Source organism: Bactrocera neohumeralis, chromosome 2, assembly GCF_024586455.1.
Source record: "Bactrocera neohumeralis isolate Rockhampton chromosome 2, APGP_CSIRO_Bneo_wtdbg2-racon-allhic-juicebox.fasta_v2, whole genome shotgun sequence".
Taxonomy (NCBI): Eukaryota; Metazoa; Arthropoda; class Insecta; order Diptera; family Tephritidae; genus Bactrocera; species Bactrocera neohumeralis.
This window is the reverse complement of record NC_065919.1, coordinates 28,222,672-28,243,294: the sequence shown is the minus strand read 5'-3', so window position 1 is coordinate 28,243,294 and position 20,623 is coordinate 28,222,672. Positions and strand designations below refer to the sequence as shown.

General features: G+C 37.6%; 1 protein-coding gene across 1 annotated transcript in view; it reads left to right on the top strand.

The window, feature by feature from the left end:
• The window catches only part of LOC126767957 (ras-like protein family member 10B), a 179,109-nt gene that overhangs the window by 118,697 nt on the left and 39,789 nt on the right, over positions 1-20,623 (top strand). The gene's annotated exons all lie outside the window — the stretch shown is intronic.

Here is a 20,623-nt window from a genome sequence, read left to right as displayed (position 1 = left end):
AATCAAACATTAGAATGCAGGAACATTTGAAAGAAAGAGAGAAGTTAAAAAGGGCAAAATACGTGGCAATCTTGAAGCAAACTTTGAAAAATCATGTTTTTTTTGCTTTGAGTTATTGAATTGACTCAGAAAACGGCTCTCAAAATTGCCACGTCACCGTGTACAGCGAAACTTTCAGTAAAACAGTTTAGACGCCTGCAAGTGCGCGACGTGAATATAAGAACTTTTGCTATAAACAGCACGTAAACGAAACTTGAGTTTCTGCTGAAAAAGCACGACAATAGAAAACGAATTTGCGAGTAAGAAAGCAAAGAAATAACCATAAATTAAACGTGTTTTGACAAATGAAGAAAAAATCAGGACAAAACTAGAACACAAATGTAAGCCCGAATACAAAAGGATGCTGCTCTTGACAGGAAAAATAAGGCAGAAATTGAAAATAAACTGATTATGAATAAGCGGAAAGGACTTGGCAAATGTGAGAATAAAAAAACACAAGAAAATGAAGAAACAGAAAAAGTATGCTGTCATTTGATGGCGGAAACGAAAGTACAATAACTACGTATGCCTATTATGAAAGTGTGTCAAATCTCTCTCTCAAAGGTGAGCTCTAAGCGCTCATAGAAGGAATCTTTGGTCACATCGTCGTTCATCCACCGGCGTGAATGACAGTACTCGGCGACGGAGTCTGTCTCCCACCACGAATCCCACACCAAATTGGCGCTCCTTTATATGGCCACTGTAGTAAATGCCACAAGGACCTTCTCGTCTCAGTCGTAAACCATATTTCGTTTTCCATAGTCGGCATCAAAAGAGGGGTCTCTCATCCGAGGCTGCTTTTAACTGTTCATTAGTGCGTTTTTACGTGGCGGGTCCCAAACCCAGCACACAACCCAATGGAGGGGTTGTTTCGCCTTTTCACTTTAGCTCGCCTTCGAACGGATGTTCTTAGGCTACCCAGAGGATACTTTGGTCAAAGACCAGAAGCCGTGAACTGCTTGAGCAATATGCAAAATTATTATACAAGGCTAAGGAAATTACGATTCGTAGAGAGCCCCACTGTTTACAAATTAATTGTAACGAGCCCTGGACACGGCGAGTATACCTCAGCAAACTACAAGAAGCAGGGGTAGCAGAAAACTTCGTTACAGGGTCTTTTCATAGCTGGGCTGCCACCTGTTCAAAAATTCTGGATTAAGAAAATCATTTTTCATTCTTTTGGCATGAGTTTGAACCCAAAATCTTTAAAAGAACTAGCAGTCGCAAATATTTTTGAAAAGTGCTGCCAGATGTTTGTGTTTTGTTTTTAATAAATTTATAAAATAAAAAAACTATCTCAATATACTTGTATAAAACGTATTAAAGAAGTTTCCAGAAGGCTTAGGTTTAAAGTTTTATTTTTTTTCGGAAATATGTTGCAACAGTGTTGACAAATGTTTGAAAATTTGTTCAATACAGTTTTCGCAAGCCAATCAAAATATGCCTGAATTTTAATAAATAAATTATATCAAACTGCCTACCACATTTTTTGTATACACACTATAGAATTATTAGTAGAATTTTCCTTTTTCTTTAAAAAAAAAACCTCAAGCAAAATCAATACCGTTATGCGCCCGAAAAAAATCCAAAAACTTTGACGAAGCAGCTGAGAAATGCGTGTCAACTAAAATGCAGTAATCAAATAGTTTTGCCCCTTTTTCAGTTCGTGGTGCGTGCGAGTTTTATGGCACGCGCATATCCTCGAGCGACCAACTGAATAGTGCAGCAAATAAAAACGAGTTTCTAAAAAAACAATTTTAACTACTTTTGCAAATAAACTTAGTTCGAAAGTGTTGTTCGAAACGGTTGTTGAATTACCTTTTCGCTTCTGCGACTTATCAGCTGCCTACTTTACACCTACTGAAGTGACAAACTTTAACAACAACAACAACAACAGCAGCAACGTGTGATAATGTCCTGTCTTTCACTTTTTGTTGCAGAAGAGTTTCCCGTTTTCGCATAACGGTAACAGGCATCGATATTTGCAATTGCATCGAAGTTGATTGCACCAAAGAGAACTCGAGTTGCACAAAAGTTTTCAATTGAAATTGATGATTTTTAAAATTTTTATATTTGGGAGCGGCTGACTCGATGTTATGACGTATGGAGGGCGCTGCAAAGACCTTTCGCACAGCAGCAATATGATAAATATATTGATTTCATTATAAATGTCTCGGATATAGAACAAAACGACTGCTGCCGAACTCCACACATTCCTACTTAATTTTATAGTAATAGTAATTTAATAATTTCAGTCAAATTATATTTGGCTAGTTCATATAGTACAAGCTTTGAAGTCAACTTTGTATAGTCATTAAGAGCTACACACTTTTGCTTGTGTTTGAGCCAATTTTCGAAGCGCTTTTGCCACCCTGACTAAGGATTTCCACAACATGCGTTCCGAATGTATCTATCGCATCTTCAGAGGTCCTGTTCTTTTGAATGCTGAAAAATTCTGTTGTTTCAGCTGATTGTCGTGATGGAATGTGGTTCGTTTTCGGCGCTTTCTTCTCATGATTTCTACAAACACAACTGCAAAACAAATAGTTGTATACCACTCTGGTTGTAATCTTCTGCGCTTATGTAGTGTTATGGTTGCGGCATGTCCAGTTTTTCCTAAAATTGAATTAAATACATCGATCCACTGTTGCGGAGCTAATCAACATCGAAAGTTGTTAAAAATAATAAAAAAGAAATTGTCGCGCTAAAATTGTTGAGAGATGACAATTTTAAGTTACTGTAAATAACGGAATTCCGCTCATAATTAAAAACATTCTAAGTATGTAAAACATTTAAAACGTCAAACTTTACGATAAAGTTGTGAGTTGTCAGATTGCAACACTGGGGTTGCCCAAACTCTAAATATGAAAGCAACCTACGTACAAATAAATAACTGGGAGCTCATATTATTAATTTTATTTATTTAGGTTTCAATTCACTACAGTGAACATAAATATAGTACCGAGAAAAAATTGTATTGATAGGAAACTGGTGTAAACAAATCTGACAGTTGGTATCACGTAGAAAAATGAAAGATATAGAGTAAAAGTAACTTACATCTAACAACAGTACTGAGCTGAATTTTTACGCTGAAGATTTATACCAGTAATCTTTGCCAACTAGTGGTGAATCAAACAAGCAAATGGCCTAAATCAAAAAGCATAAAATAGCAGGCGGTTATACCACTAATACTTTGTTGTATTGTGGGCAACTGAATAACTTTTTCTTGCTTTCTCACTTGAACTAGAGGGAACAGCGCTCAACCACAGCGAGCAAAGAAGTGGCGAATCGAAGGGGGCAACTATGTGAGGTAGTTTGCGATTAGTTAATTTCACTGCAGACTATTGGTATTGTGCTAGAATTTCTCAACTAACTACGCAATTACTTACTCAAATTGCCAATGAAGCGAGCTATGGTTCAGGGTGATGAATCATTTACACACATGTATTCCTATAAACTCGCAAACACACATGACTTTTGTTGGTTGTAACGAATTTATTGCACAGTTGGTCGAAAGAGTTACGCATTTACTCTCGATAACTTACTTTCCAGCGTGTGTATGCGCAGCAATTTGCATATTATACTACCGTTAATGGCATCATCTGCCTTTTGCTGCTGCAACACAATAAAAACAATTGTTATTTCCAATTCGCTTTCACTTAATTTATGTAAAATTTTAACTGCGTTCTTCGCCAGTATTGTTGTCTATTCGATTATGCATTTTTGTGTTTTTGCTACTCACTCGCTGTTGCCTTTACCACTAATTTTGTATTGTGTACTTTATATTTTGCATCTTAAATCGCATAAATCTCCGATGAGCCGCAACAAGCGAGGGGGGCTTCGCAATATTGCGCTGTTATATATACAAACATACATAAGCATACCACTGCATATAGATAGGAATATCCATGTGTGTGTGACTGCGCATGCACAGCCTTGCATTGCTCCCTAGAGCACGTGTCGCCGCTTATCCTCGCTTTTAATCAGCATTCATGTTCGTGGAAAATAAGTGGCCGAAGACACTTTTTTCGCTTTTAATCAACATATGTACGCAGTGGAGTTTATTAAAAGAGTTTGTGTGGCAATTAATTCGCATTAATATTCGGTGGCATGTGTTGCTTTAAAGCTTTACAATGTCATGTGGCAGATGGCTATAATTGGGGCATGAATAAAATATGATAAATTATATTTTTATTGCGAGGTGGTTTTTTCAAATATTGCAAGAAGCAAAACTGCCAAAACAGAAGTAGTAAGACCCGAGTTATATAGCTGTCTCTGTACTAGATTAACACATATCTAAGTTGACAGTTGTTTCTGTGTTTCGGATGATCTTCCTCACAATTATTATTATCATAACTTAAGTTGAGAAGTTGAATTGACCATGCTGCTATTTTTATCGAGGTACTCAGTGGTACACCAGTTGTATCCCCTTTTTCACGCCAGTTGTGCATCACTTTTGGTGGAATTTTTGCCAGATATTCGAAGACATTACTATACATCGTCCAACATTGACGTAGTTCTCAAGACGCGAAGATTCTTTTGTGTGTGACCTCCAGCTACTTTGTCCTACCTTCGTTCACCACAAAACCAGTCTCTTTCGCTTCTTTTTCTGGGCTCCACTGACGGCTCTGTTGAAAAAGCTTATGATACTCGTATGTCAATATTATCTGCCTGCCCCAGTGGTATTGTACTTTTAGAACGGACAGTACCACTGCGGTGCAGATTAGCGGCATGTACCACTTATCTCCAACACATCTATGAGTGAAAAAGATGACGGGTGTCGATCTGTTTGTCAAGAGTCTTTTTCGGGATTTGACCTATTGTGAAAATCTGGTATATTCTAGTTATTCCCGGTCTAAAGCCACACTGATAAGAACTTATAATATGTATTAACATCGGGCTTTAGTCTTTTACAAAAAACTGTGGTAAGAACCTTAAATGCGATATTGAGAAGACTGATTCTGCGATAATTAGCGAACTCTCTCGGGATCTCTCTTCTTGGTGATAGGACTGAGTAAACTCATATTACAATCATTGGTCATGTATTCTAAAACTCTGTGTGTCTATTATCAGGTTTCCATTCCTTACCAGCTGGTCTCGGGTTTGGAACCATTTTTTTGCTGCCTTAACTTCTCATAACATTTTCGGACCGAACTGCTGCTAGCCAGCATCTTAAAGACTTCTTTTAATTGAAAAGACGTTTCTCTTCCCTTCTTTTCCCCCCTCTTCCTACGGTACCGTTCTTTCACAGCCCTCGACACAATCGGCTGCAGGGTGGCTTTACAGTTTTCTTTACAGCGACGATGTGGCATTCATCATCATACGCCTTCCGCAAAAAAGTGAGTAAAATTGGGGTATCTAAATGAAATTTGGCAAAGATGTTCCTTGACAAAACAGAGTAAGGTGGATTTCGGACCACAGCCACGCCCACAAGCCGACGTTAACCTTGCCATAACTAAACACTTAATTCAACTATAGAACTGTAATTTGAGACAGGGTATTGCAGTAGCACGGGCAACTGTGGGTTAAAAATTTTTAAAATGCCCGTGGGCCCCCCTAATAAGTTTAATATAAACATCTCTTGGACCACCAAAGGTACAATAACCAAATTCATCCAGCGCAAATATTTTAGGAAATCCTACCAGCAGTGTACAAATAGTTGAAATCTGATGAGAGCCCCCCATATAATCAATAATTGAATACGCCAAAGATATTAAATTTTAACACCGAGATGATTTGGCAGGGCTTTATTGGAGCCGAAGTCAAAATTAGACGATGGACGTGGCACCGCCGTGCATAAATCGAACCAAAACTGTTCAAGCCCCTAGGTACGGAATATGTTGACCCAGTGCTTATAGATTGTAGTAAATTACGAAAATTTCCGCCAGTAAACCGCATTTTTTTATCACTCATTATTTCTAAAAATAAATTCCGTTTGACAAATGCAAAGTATTTGCACACATTTCGTGTGTTTCAATCAATTAAAACCTGATTTTTTTTTCATAGGATAGATATGGGAAAGGGTAAGCACTGCGATCCGAAAACTCGAGAACAGAAATTCGGACACAAAATTAGCGAATTTACTGAATGCATCCAAAACATTGGTTGAACAAGCAGTAAAATGGGTTCCCCAGATTGAAACACGCGGTAGGAAGTCAAAAATAACAATGTCTGTCAAAAAAATAGGAACAATGTTAAGAAAAATACAGTTATTTTGTCAAAATAAAGAAAATGTCATTTGAATATTGATGTTGGCCCGTTAACTATTCGCAAAGTACTTATAAAGGAAAATCTGAAGAGCTGAAGCCCGAGAAAAGTTCATAAGTTGAACGTGAAACAAAGGTTTAAGTTTGCTGAAGGACATGTTCCTTGGCCTAAAGAGCAATGGCACAACATTCTCTGGACTGACGAAACAAAAGTCAACTTACATATTTAATTCTAATCGAGGTATTTATTACGTAAGTATACCAAAGAATACAGCCTATAACCCTAAGTGTACGATAAAGACCGTTAAATATGGTGGCGGCAACATTATGGTTTGGTTATAGTTTTCATACGATGGTCTGAGGCCACTGCATAGGATACAGGGGACTATGAAGGCAACCGATTATGTTCAATATTACAAGAATGTATGCTACAGTACGCAGAAGACAATATGCCACTTAGTTTGATATTTATGCAGGATAACGACCCCAAAAACACGGCGAAGTGTATAAAAGTGTGGTTTAGGGTCAATAATGAAGTGGTCGCCGCAGTCCCCGGATCTAAGCTTCATTGAAAATTTGTGGAATACAGTCAAAGCGGCGTTAAGAGAAAAGTGTCCAAGTAATAGTGAAGAACTTTTTCAATTTATTCAAAATTCTTGGAATGCAATTCCAGTTTCCGTCTACCAAAACCTAGTTGATATAGATTATATACTAACTTAAAAGAGTACCTACCTCTCAGTAAATTTCAGAATTAAAGTATAATTCATTACCTGGGAATTTATAATCGCAAGCCCTACTTTTTTTTGCTACTAAAGAATTTATTTTCCAATTAAAATTCCAACAGGGTTTAGGTATTTAAAACGCCATATTAAATTTATAAGAACAGCACTTAAAACTCTAAGATGAGAGCGTGTGTGAGAGAGTTGTCAGCACCTGCTGTGCCACCGGCGGCGACCACGATAAATTATCGCAAATCCCTTGTGCCACTTTTCTGAGCATTGCCTAGATTTTGAATTTCTATTTACACAGCTATTTTGGCGCACGTTGGCGTAGAGTTTTCCACCAACACGTACAATTCGCCAAAATACAAATACAAATGACAACAGGGGATTGTTGGTGCTGAATTTAAAACGAGGGAATTCCGTGAAATGCTCCGCCAATTTGCCAACATTTAAATTTTAAACAACAACTTTATTCACTTATTAATAAGTGAGATTTGCTAAGCTAGCAGCCGTTGTGGCGCGGCGCGGCAATTCATGCTGTGAATATTAGAGTTCTAAGCTGGCTCGATTTTGTTGTTATTACATCCCAACCACAGAATTGTGGAAACCCACAAAATTTGGTTGGTTGTAATGCGAGAATTTTCCATTAAACTGTAAATAGTTAGGTTGGGCAGACCACAAAACACAACTCTAACTGTAACTTCAACGGATAACTGTATTTATGAAATTAAGACAAGTGAACAGTCGTACAGGACTCAATGTAGGCAGGGGTATATAATAAAGGGGGACTCAATACGGCTGGACCGAAGTTGAAATAACAAAACAATTAGTAAGTCGATTATCTTAAGCAGTCGATTTAAACTTTGCCCTATGCGTAAACAGAAAATGCGCTCGCAGATCATGGCAGCTTTTAGTGGACCTTCCCAGACAAAGGCTTCTATGTCAAGGTCTTCCATATTTATAAAGGGTTATGCGACTTTATATGTTTTACGATAACGACAATACAGTACAAACAGTGTTTTGATTTAGCCTACATGGTTTTTTTTTTCTTACATAGATACTGAGTAGTATGTTACTATAAACCCGTACTAAACCCTTAACTCCGTCATCTGTAGCTTGATTGTAGGGCCAGCTTAGCCTATTGGCTTACGTCATTTGCTCGCTTTTTGCGTCTCTAGCTTTACTGCTACTTTGCTGTTCGGCTCTTCTCAGCTCTTGCAGTATCAAAGTCCTCTCCATGGTATATCATAATTGTCTCATTTGCAGCATATAAGGCACTATATTATCAGGTGTTATTCGGCCTGCTACTTACATCTCCATATCCTGCCGTTCGGTTGTAAATCTCGGGCAGTAGAAAAATATGCGGACAGCATTTTCGCTACTGTTACCATGGAAAGGGCAAGTAACTCCATTGTCTTAACCGTACCTATGCGGGTACTCTCTGAAACATTCGTGTCCTGTTAGAAACTGTTCACCCATGCTTGTACATTTCTGATAAATCGGTGCATCCATCTTCCCTTTCCTGTTGTGTCCCAAAGAGCCATTATGTCTGGCGGCAGTATTCCAGATATAATGCTAGCGGCTTCATGAGAAACCATGCGGAATGCGCTAATAGTTCCCCACTTGTGAAACACTAATTTTTATGCATATGTTTTTTGCATTAGGTCCCCATTCAAGCGTGGCAATGTGGACTTTGTAGCCGAGTCTCGCACTATATTACACAAAAGTACTTAAGTGCTGGTTGTTTTGTAATGATATGTCAGTCAATATTTAGCAGCAGCCTTTCGGACACATAGCTCACATGCTCAGCAGGTAGGTTGGTATTTTTTTCGGCTCGACTGCGTAGTATTCTTTGTTGCCGTACATTTAGCAATTCCTTCTATGGCACTTTCCGCAATACCTGTGAGCTTCGAACTATGTCAACAGTTGAGCGTTTTTGCGGGAGCCGTATTGAATACATTTAACATTGGATTGGATATGCTGCAGATCTTCCCTTCTAAGTGACACAACGGCATGTAACGCAGTATTTGTACGCTTTGTCCTACAACGCGGCCTTTCTTCCTCATGAACAACAATGAAAAAATAAATCAGAGCTCAAAGAGCCACTGGAAATATGCCTTATCTGAGGAAATGTAAAGCGGTTCGTCCCCGCGCGGTGCATCCTGCGGCATCCACGTGCTCGACACGGACCTTGCTTAGGACTTTAAGATAGATTTGGTTTAACCCTGTGCTAGTGGTCGAGGAGTTTAATAATGTGAGTATGAAAGATTAACATTCTACGAGAATGGCTGAAAGAGTATTGTCAAGGCTGCGTCCATCTCGTTAAAGATGTCTCCTTCTTTGCACTGTTCTACTCTGAACGCCTAAATTCTCATGGGGGTGCATTAACCCTCACCTTGGCTTCATTACTAAAGAAATCTTGGGGCTATAAAAGGCGCTTAATCGCGAACAGTAGGGCAAGGGAGAGGAAAGGTCAGTTCCAAGACCAGAACCATTTCCCTTGAATAAAGACCTTTTAGGTTTGAAAGTACAGATGGGATTCTAGGCTTACATAAATTGATTAGATAAGCCGACGAAGGGTTTTGATTATCTACAAGCAGGAGTTAGCTAGAGTAGAGGAATTATGGAAGGGATCTGGCCACTGGACGAACCAGCCACCTCAGTTGAAATCAAAAAGATTTTGTGTTACTGTAATCCTAAAAATAATACCTATTTATTTGTAATAGGAAAAGACTTACACTTTTTAGCTGCTAGCAGGACGGAGATCCTTAATATTTCGCTTAAACGATGGCGCACGAATCGTGCTATAAAAACAAACAGTAATAACTTTTTTCCACCAATAAAATATATTTATTTATTTTTATTGTATGACAAAATGTATGTTATTTTACACAATTAATTTCTTTTAAAATTTATGTACCCTTAAATGGCATTCATGCTCAGCAACGCATTTGCGACACCGAATCACTTAATTAGAAAATTATTCATTGCGGCCTGAAGGGTTGAAGTCCGGATTGTCTCAATTATCGACCTAATGGACTGCTCTAATTCATTAAGATATCTGGTTTTCTTTTACACCTCATGCTTGACGTAATCCCACAAACAAAAGCCTTGTGCAATCAGGTCAAGTGACCTTGGGAGCCAGCGGAAAGTGGAGTTTCTTGATATTAATTTGTTTTCAAATTTTTGTTGAAGCTCCGCAATAACCGGTCTGGATATATGTGTGCAATTGCTCAATCTTGCTGGAACCAAATGCTGACTTTCTCAGCGATAATTTAAAGTTTAGGTTCCTTGATGGTTTTTTTTCTATTACTCCAGCTACCATTCATCATTCTCCTTTAACTTTTGAGCTTGATACTTATCTTTTTGCTCCCGTCAAACCTATTGACGGACACTGTTTTAATTTTTAAGAAATCCATTCAAAAATTTGATGGTTATAATATCCCAGTTAGAAATATACAAGCATATAAGTTGCCTTGGTATATTAAGGACATCAAACGGTTAGTCAATCTTAAAAATAAATGTTACAGAAAATTTTATTCAACAAAAGTTCATGCCTCTTTATTTTACACAAAACTGTTTAATAATTATAATAAATTACTCTATAAAAGGCTTCTTGACAGCATGGAGTCTAAAATTAAGTCGAACTCTAAGTCTTTTTGGAACTTTGTAAAATCTAGAAAGGCGTGTTCGGCCATTCTTTCTGCTTTACGCTGAGGTGATAAGTCGGCATGAACTCCTGGTGAAATTTCCAACCTGTTTGCTGAATTCTTCAAATCAAATTATGTACATGATGGAACTACATCTAACTTTCCTGCTAATAATTTTCCATCTACAAATTTTGGCACACTTTGTCGTTCGCAGGCTGGTATTGCCAAGGCTATTTGTGATATCAAGCCTTCCTCCAAAACTGATTTTGTTGGGCCTTAGTACATATATCATCTCAAGAATCTCTACAATAAATATCTGTCATCTCGTTACTTTATTTTAGACTGGATCTGGACCCCTATCCTGAAAGGTGGTAGAAAGAATATAGTCTCCAATTAAAGGCCTATTTTTAAACTCTATATCAATTCCAAAATTTTTGAGTGCTGAGTTAAAAATAAGTTATTATTTGCAATCAATCAATCATTAACGTCATTTTTGCAGTTTATTGCATGTCTGCCTTCTCCGCTGGATTTCAAGTAGATTGTGTTTACACAGATTTCTCTAAAGTTTCACAGAATATTCTAATTAAGTAAACAAAAAACGTTAGCTTCGGCTCACCGGAGCTAATATACCCTTCACAGGTGCATTTCTTTTAGTAACTATGTGTTTAAGTAAATCTAAAGAAGAAACGGGCCAGTGGTTTCATACAAAAGAAAACCTGTTACTTGTTCTTTTTAGCCAGATTGTTTATCTCGTTAACTGAAAAAGTTTCCAATGCAAGCATTTGACTCCGATCATTCAGTTTGTATGGAAGCTATATGCAATAGTGATCCGCACTGAACAATTTTTTCGGAGATTACATTATTATCTTAGAAATAACCTGTGCCAAATTTGGTGAAGATACATTGTCAAATGTGAAAGCTTTTCATACAAGAACTTGATTCCGATCGTTCAGTTTGTATGGCAGCTTTATGTTATAGTGGTCCGATATCGACAGTTCCGACAAATGAGCAGCCTCTTGAAGAGAAAATGACGTCTGCAAAATTTCAAAACGATATCTTAAAAACTGAGGGACTAGTTCGTATATTTACAGACAGACGGACAGACAGACAGACGGACATGGCTAAAACCACTCAGCTCAACATACTGGTAATTTAAATATATACTTTATAGGGTCTCCGACGCTTCAATTCTGGGTGTTACAAACTTCGTGGCAAACTTAATATACCCTGTTCAGGGTATAAAAATATTCTCTTTAGGATTTCACTCTGTCTTCTTGCGGTGTACCAAGTCATATTTGGACAATAGACGTTATTTAGTTATTGTCGATGCCATTCAACTCTTTCACTGCGAGGAGTGCCACAAGGAAGCGTCTAAGGTCCGCTCCTTTTTCTGACGTTTATCTTACTTAAAATTTGTTGACCTCATACCGTTTTACACAATCTCGCTTGTAAATCTCGATTATTGCTATTTTACCTTAAATCACTTAAAAATCGACGGTCCGTTCTCTGCTCTCATATGTTTTCGATATTATTAGTGGAGGTATTGACTGTCTTTATTTGTTAGGAAAATTTATTTTCAATATTCCTGCGCGTTGACTCAGATCTATTTCCCCACTTTATTGTAAAAAGGAGAAAACTAAATTGCAGATTATCCCCTCTCAGGCGTGCTGTGCGTGAGTTTAACTCGATTTCTAAGAAGGTTCTAGATTCTAGATTTTTTCCACTCGAAGGTTTCCTTCACTAACAGCCTTAATTCTGTTTTTAGGCTATGTTAACTATTTATTTAATTGCAATTTTATAAATCATAATTTTCTAATAATCTGTAAGACTTAATGTTCATAGACTTCAGTAACTAAATAAATAAATAACTCAGCCCTGCTTTGATTCTACTGTCCAGTGCTGATTAATGATTTTAGAGAACTTAAAAGCCAGTGCTGATATAACACCGTACTCGACGGAAATTAAGAAGAAGACGTAATCTATAACATATGCTGTAAACGCCATCAGGTTAAGATTTAGCGCATATGAAGTTCTTTTTTACGTTTACAATTTGACCATTTAGTCAGTTGTTCAGTTCAAATATTTTTCATGAACACTTTAAAAGTTAATACGTAGGTTGCTATATATATTTCTGGCCTAATAATGTAAATAGGCATATTTATCAACGGAAATGTTTTTTTTTATTTTTTTTTGTCGATGTCTGTTTTGTTTCGGGCTCATACGCATAGATCCATGATTCGTCACCTGTGACGATCTTATATAAACGTCTTTTGAAGCACCGCGATCGTATTTTTTCAGCATTTCTTTACACCAATCCACACGAGCCTTTTTTTGAGCGATTGTCAAATTGTGCGGGATCCAACGAGAACAAACCTTTTTACGGCCAGGTGTTCATGCAATATCGAATGTATGCTGGTGGGAGAAATGCATAGGCATGCCTCTATCTGAAGGTATGTTACATGACGGTCTTGCATTATCAGTTCACGTACGGCATCGATGTTTTCTGGCACAACGGCTGTTTTTGGACGACCTTCACGGAATTCGTCTTTGAGCGAGCGTCGGCCACGATTGAATTCGTTGTACCAGTTTTTCACAGTGCTATAGGATGGTGCTTCATAGCCATACAAAGATTTTAGTTCATCGATGCACTCTTGTCGTGATAAGCCACGTCGAAAGTTGTGAAAAATGATCGCACGAAAATGTTCACGAGTTAATTCCATTTTTTGGCCGAGATGAATTTTTTAATTCCCTGTAAATAAAACAATTCACGATTAAATGACAAAACGTTCTGAGTGATGTTATGCTAAAAAATGTCAAACTTTCCAATGGAAATGTCAGATTGCACCTGGCAACACTTAGTGTTGCCCTAGGCCAGAATATAGTATATAGCAGCCCTCGTAGCCCACGAATATAGTTTTGTATAAACTCACCGAGCGGCTGATGGATGTGAGTACATTTTCGTAACAAAAATATATGGATCGAATTGAATACAAAATCTCTCGAATTCCCTACTTTCTCCTGGACTCTCTCACTTACTATGGTCACAGTATATAAAAATGCCAGAAATTAAAAGTTTATTTCTGCAAACTTCTGGTCCGAATTCTGTAAAGTATAACACAAACCACATATTCATATACACATGCATATACTTGTATTTCACAAATACCGCGTTATTATGACATTCCCAAAGAAATATGACTATGCTCTAATTACATTTCACTAGAACTTGCAGCAAACAAATAAATTTGATTTATGCCGAATGATACACCGTTACAGAGATACTTTCTTAAGCGTATTTTTTTTCTTCCAATAATTTTTGTTGTACGTATCGCTTGTATACGATATTTGTACGCTTACTTGATTTCCAAAGCATAACTTCTCTTCCCAGCAGCAATAAATTATTTTGACTTTCGGTTGTATAATTAATTACACTCGGGAATTTGAGTTGGCGGCAAACTCATCGACTCTTCTCACCGCCCTCAGCCGTCTAATACATCGATATGGATATGTCTATACCTATTTTTATGTCTGTTGGAGGCTATAAGCATGTGTCTCTATAAATAGAAATGTGTAGGCTGTAATGCCAGTCACCAGGAGACAGAAACGCGGTACATTCAGACACAAATATTGACACACTTTCTTTCATATAATTCACATTTGAGCATTCTTGAAGATGCTTAAGCAATTTTAACGAATATTTACTCGCTTCTTTTGTTGGTATTGGTTCCTTGATTGCGAGTTAGAAATCGCTACACGCCTCAAACTCCATACCAGCGCTGGTATATGTATGTACTACTTGCATTCTGATTTAATAAGTTTGCAAAATTAGCAAAATTTAGTTGGCAATCTGTACGAAAATCAAATTCTTCATGTTAATGAAAGCCGATCAAATGAAGAGAAAGACGGACAGAGAGTTGACTACGAAATAAACTGACTTTGTATTCCAAAAGTAATATAGAATTAATGATTATGAATTTCTAATTAAAAAATTAAATTTAATAAATTTTATTAAACACAATATTAAAAGGTAAGCATGTCTTTTACTAAATCCGGGGACTTCCGTTCAGAAAACTGGGCAAATTAAGTTCAACATAATTTGAAGTCTAAGTGACTTTTTGCTTCCTTGCATTCGGAATCAGATTGAGTGTAATGTGTTTTATAAGTCACAGCATTTCCGTTCCATATTTATTATCAACGAGAAGGCGAAAGAATCCGCGACCTCTTGGTTCCCCATTTCGACATCAATCTTCTAAGCACTATTTGTAGACCACGTGAAAATACTACTTTATTGTGATGAACTTTTGGTTTCCGAATAAAATCAAGAAATAATTTTTTCAACTGAGTAGTCCTAGGACAATATGACACCGTTAGTCTAAATACCAGAGCCCACTCGAAAATTATTTAATTAAAGTTATATTCAAACATTAATACTATCAAATTTCCTAACTAATAAGTCAAAACTATCTGTGATATTTTTAAATTAAAAATTCTATTTGTGTACATCTATAAAAAACATTCCACGATTCAGGTTTCATAGTTCATGTTTTTTACTGGCACTGTAACAGCCTAATCAATTTCGGAGTTAATGTGGTTTTCTAAGCTCGCAAGTCATTTTTTTTTCTTCAAAAGTTCAGTAAGTAAGTCTTTCATAACTGCAAAAGACATTTTCCCTGTCTTGTATTTCCACAGCAGAATCATGAGCATCCCGCTCCGTATTCTTCACCGTAAGAGAAAAATAGCCGCGATTCTCTTACAAAACGTTTCTCTCGAATAACACAAAATATGTTAGAACGGTCTCGTTCGTATTTCAAGCAATACGAAATATGTATATATAAAAACAATAGTGGTTTTATCCAACTACAGGTTATATTCTTGAAATTGAATATGCTTTAAAACCTCTATCTAACCTTATGGTTAGGTAACACCGACTGCTAGTCAAGCCTTAGACCTACCAGTCGTTTAAAATGCCTTATGGAGATTTTTTATTAATACAAGCTGAAGCTTATTTAATAGAGAGACTTGATATCTAATTTGTATACTTTAGTCGCTTGAACTCTGAATAGGCCAACAACCGTCCTGCAATCTTTTCAAGACCGTGTGAGTGGAAAGCTTGTGTGTTTTCTTTCCGCTGGCTTTAACGTGGTCTTGGCGATCCTGCATCGTTTTTTGCATTACTAGCTCTCTCAGCAACTTTCCTGACTACAAAAGGCAGTTTAAAGAGTTGCCTGAGATCTAGCTCACGCCCATTAGTTCCCAATCCAACCATCATTTTTTATCCGTTTGTGTAAATGTTGAAAGTTCAGTTATTGGGTCGCGTGCCTCTGCACTATCCACTATCTTTTAGTGTGACTTCAATCATGGAAAGAGCAAAATCTACATAACAAATAAACAGGTTTGAAAAGTAATTGAAGTCCGGTTTTACCGAAGCTAGAAAACAGTTGAAGAGAGAAGCTAGACACATTTGCAGACAAAAAGGAGAGAGGCCGAAAAGCGTGAGTACGAAGAGCTTGACAAGCTGGCCGATTAAGAGTAATGCTCGAAAATTCATAAAAAGATACGGCGACTAACAGAAGGTTTCAAGACCGGAACATACTCTCGTAGAACCCCCAGAGGTGATCTAGTGACTGCAACAGTTCTGCCTGCTGAATGGCACCGAAAACATAACACTAGGAGATGGTGAACCCGATTCCTATCGATGACGATAGAGCAGGCGTTTCATTGCCCGACCGAAAAGAAGTTCGAATAGCAATTACCGGTCTAAAGAACAACAAAGCGGCGGAAGCCTATGGATTGCCGAGCCGAGCTATTCAAATACGGCGGCAAAGAACGAATGAGGCGCATGCATCATCATCGCATGAAAAAACTGCCTCTATGTCTGAACTTGGTATCCCTCCAAATCTATTATGGCTGTGTAAGCTGACGTCGAGCAACACCAAAAGCTCCGTCAGGATCAGGAAGGACCTCTGCGAGCCGTTGATACCAAACGAGATTTCAGACAATGTAGGGAGTTTCATGTGACCTCTTCAATCTAGCTGCAGGGCTGAATAGAGAAAGTACAATCTTCTATAAGAGTGTACAGCTACTGGCGTACGCCGGTAATATTGATATCATTGGCCGCGGCCTTAGCCCTGCGTTCTCCAGACTGGATAACGAACCGAAACGACTGGGTCTAGTTGTGAACGAGGACAAGACGAAGTATCCGTTGTTATTAAACAAACCGCGTAAGGAAAATAAGCAATTATTAATACTTACTGTTAAGCCATACTTTCAAATGGCGTTGCCATCTTTTCTGAACGAAATTCACTTCATGCAGAGAGTCCAAGAACAATAACCAACAGCAAAGGGAGAAGCATTTATATCCAGCTAACTTTATGTATTGCTTGTACATACATTAAATTAAGAAATAAATTTCCTATATTTTTCCAGCATTAAGCTTCGTCGCTCATCCCACATAATTACGAGCGAATCAATGTGCGCATAAAAGAAAATTCACTTGAAAACATAGACAGTGAAGCACAACACCGCTAACATCAAGAGTTAACACCGAGCTTTGTCGATACACCCATACACACATACATAAACAGCTGATTGCCCGCCAAAAGCACACAGGCACTTATCTTATCTTTAAAAGCAACAAAATTAATTACAGCAGACAAGCTGAGAAGAGCAGGAGCGTAATGGGTGTCGCATTACAGCGTGCGGCTGCTCCCAGCGCCAAATCTACTTAAGGCGACTAATGAAAACAGGGTGAGCACAACACAGCAGTCCAGGGATGGGCCGTTGCCATCAACAGCTGCGGCTGCTACAGCGCTATTATATAAACTTTGCTTAAGTGCAGCGCGCGTCTTGTTAATGAGTCTAATAATTTCCGTCCGGCCGTTGCCACTGCTCACTAGCGAGAATATGTGAATGTGCCTGTGTGTGTGCAGTCACACGGTGTTCATATAAACTGAGTATATTGAGCACTTAAATTGAAACTTAAATTTAATTTTTAAACAGACATAATTTTTTCCATTAAATATTGATGAAAGTGTTTTTTGAGTGCTTAACAAAACTCTGTGGGCTCAATAGGTGCATACCGAATATGAAAAGTGTATAAATATGTTTGGATTTATATAGTTTTTTAACAAAATGATAAAATACTTGCTATAAACGAGAAGAAAATATTTTGCTTGTGTTATGTATTGTGACAAAAAAGTCCCTGAGAATTGTAAATAAAACGCAAAATATTTAATTATTCTTCAATATTTATTTTGTCGCCTTCAAAGTAATCCCCACCAGATGTAATACACTTATGCCAACGATTTTTCCAGTCCTCGAAACACTTTTCATAAGCACTTTTTGGGATGGCCTTCAGCTCCTTCAGCGAATTTTGTTTTATCTCTTCCATTCCGACGATTGTTCACTTGTTTGCACGTCAAACTCACAAGCCCATGTTTCATCGGCAGTTATAATGCTCTCCTTGAATGTGGGATCGCAATTCGCACAATCAAGCATGCCCAAAGAGACCTGTATACAGTGCTCTTTATGCAAAAAACTAAGCTTTATCGGGACGAGTCCAGCAAGAACGCGTTTCATACCCAAAGTATCCACCAAGATCATTCCAACGGACTCGCGCGAGAGATGGCTAACTCTCTTGCCGTCTCTCCAATACTTTCCTGACGATTTTCAAGCACCATATCTTTCACTTTTTCAGTATTTTCATCAGTTGTAGAGTTCGAAGGTCGTCCAAAGCGAGGCATGTCATCAACAATCTCTCGACCGTCTTTGAAGGCTTTGTTCCACTCGTACGGTTGGGCCTTTGAATCACTGTAAGCCTTTTCCAACATTCTCAACGATTCCACACACGAAATTTGTTTAGAAATACAAAATTTGAGACAAATCCTTTGTTCGATATTTTTATCCATTGTAAAATTCGCAACGCACTACCGAGATGTACCGACTTAAACAGCCGACAAACGGGATGATAGATCGCGCTCATATTTGGCATAGTAATTAGGGACAGTTCTGACAACTTAGCAAAATATATTTATTTTTTAATATAATTTAACCGAGGAATTTAATTAGAATTTCCGAGTACTTTTCAATCCCAATGTATGTCTTGATATTTTCCTTACTGTTACCTGAAAAGAAAGTTTCGAACTCTTTCGCGACTATTGAACAGAATTAGTGATTCTTCGTGAACAGAATTAGTAATTCTTCACAAAACGATCTTCGAACAAGTAAGGAAGGGCTAAGTTCGGGTGTCACCGAACATTTTATACTCTCGCATATAAAGTGATAATCGAGATTTCATTATACGTCATTTACATATTTTTCAAATACCGTATTTTTGTAAAGTTTTATTCCGCTATCATCATTGGTTCCTAATGTACTATATATTATACAGAGAAGGTATCAGATGGAATTCAAAATAGCGTTATATTGGAAGAAGGCGTGGTTGTGAACCAATTTCACACATATTTCGTACATGTCATCAGGGTGTTAAGAAAATATTATATATTCATTGAAATCGGTCGAGTAGTTCCTGAGATATGGTTTTTGGTCCATAAGTGGGCGAGGCAACGCCCATTTTCAATTTTTAAAAAAGCCTGGGTGCAGCTTCCTTCTGCAATTTCTTCCGTAAAATTTAGTGTTTCTGACGTTTTTTGTTAGTCCGTTAACGCACTTTTAGTGATTTTCAACATAATCTTTGTATGGGAGGTGGGCGTGGTTATTATCCGATTTCTTCCATTTTTGAACTGTATATGGAAATGCCTGAAGAAAACGACTCTGTAGAGTTTGGTTGACATAGCTATAGTAGTTTCTGAGATACGTACAAAAAAATTAGTAGGGGGCGGGGCCACGCCCACTTTTCCAAAAAAATTGCGTCCAAATATGCCCCTCCCTAATGCGATCCCTTGTGCCAAATTTCACTTTAATATCTTTATTTATGGCTTAGTTATGACACTTTATAGGTTTTCGGTTTCGGCCATTTTGTGGGCGTGGCAGTTGGGCGATTTTGCCCATCTTCGAACTTAACCTTCTTATGGAGCCAAGGAATACGTGTACCAAGTTTCATCATGATATCTCAATTTTTACTCAAGTTACAGCTTGCACGGACGGACGGACGGAGACGGACGGACGGACAGACAGACATACGGATTTCGACTCTACTCGTCACTCTGATCACTTTGGTATATATAACCCTATATCTGACTCTTTTAGTTTTAAGACTTACAAACAACCGTTATGTGAACAAAACTATAATACTCTCCTTAGCAACATTGTTGCGAGAGTATAAAAATTAGAAAATGTCTTACAAACGTTTAAAGACATTCACTCACCATAATGAATATCGGAAGGTTTTCTAGTTGTTCATAGTATATATCTGCTCTGACATTATTTCTAATGAAATGCAATTGCTTTTCTATACCACAAATTGCAAGAACTGAACAGTCATATTTATTCATTACCTAGAGACTAAATCTTTGAAAAAGCAAACGACCACTTCAAAATATATATAACCACGTAGCTTGCCTTTTTTATTTCGGCAAAGAATAAAAACAAATTTTAATTTAAAAATTCGAAAATCGCTTTATTGTTCTTCAAGATATTCTCCATTAAGATCTAAACACTTTTGTACGTACGCTTTTGAGCCAATTTTCGAAGCACTTTTGACACTCTGGTTGAAGTATCTCCAAAACATGCGTTCTGAACGCTTCAACCACCTCTTCAGGGGTACAAAAACCCCTACATACGAGAATAAAAAAGTCCTTCAGTACCAAGTCAGGACTATCGCTCAAAAATTGCTCGCGATTTAATTCCATTTTTAGCAAAGATGAATATTTTAAGTTACTGTAAACAACAGAAATAGCGAGTAACTAAATGCCTCAAGATTTCTGGTTCACTCAGAGAAAGAGCGCTGTTGGATAAATGGGCCAATATCTGATTTATTTAGTTCTATTTCCTAGATACATATCTATATAGCAAAATTAGTATAGTCTAGCCCAACTGACAGTGTGCT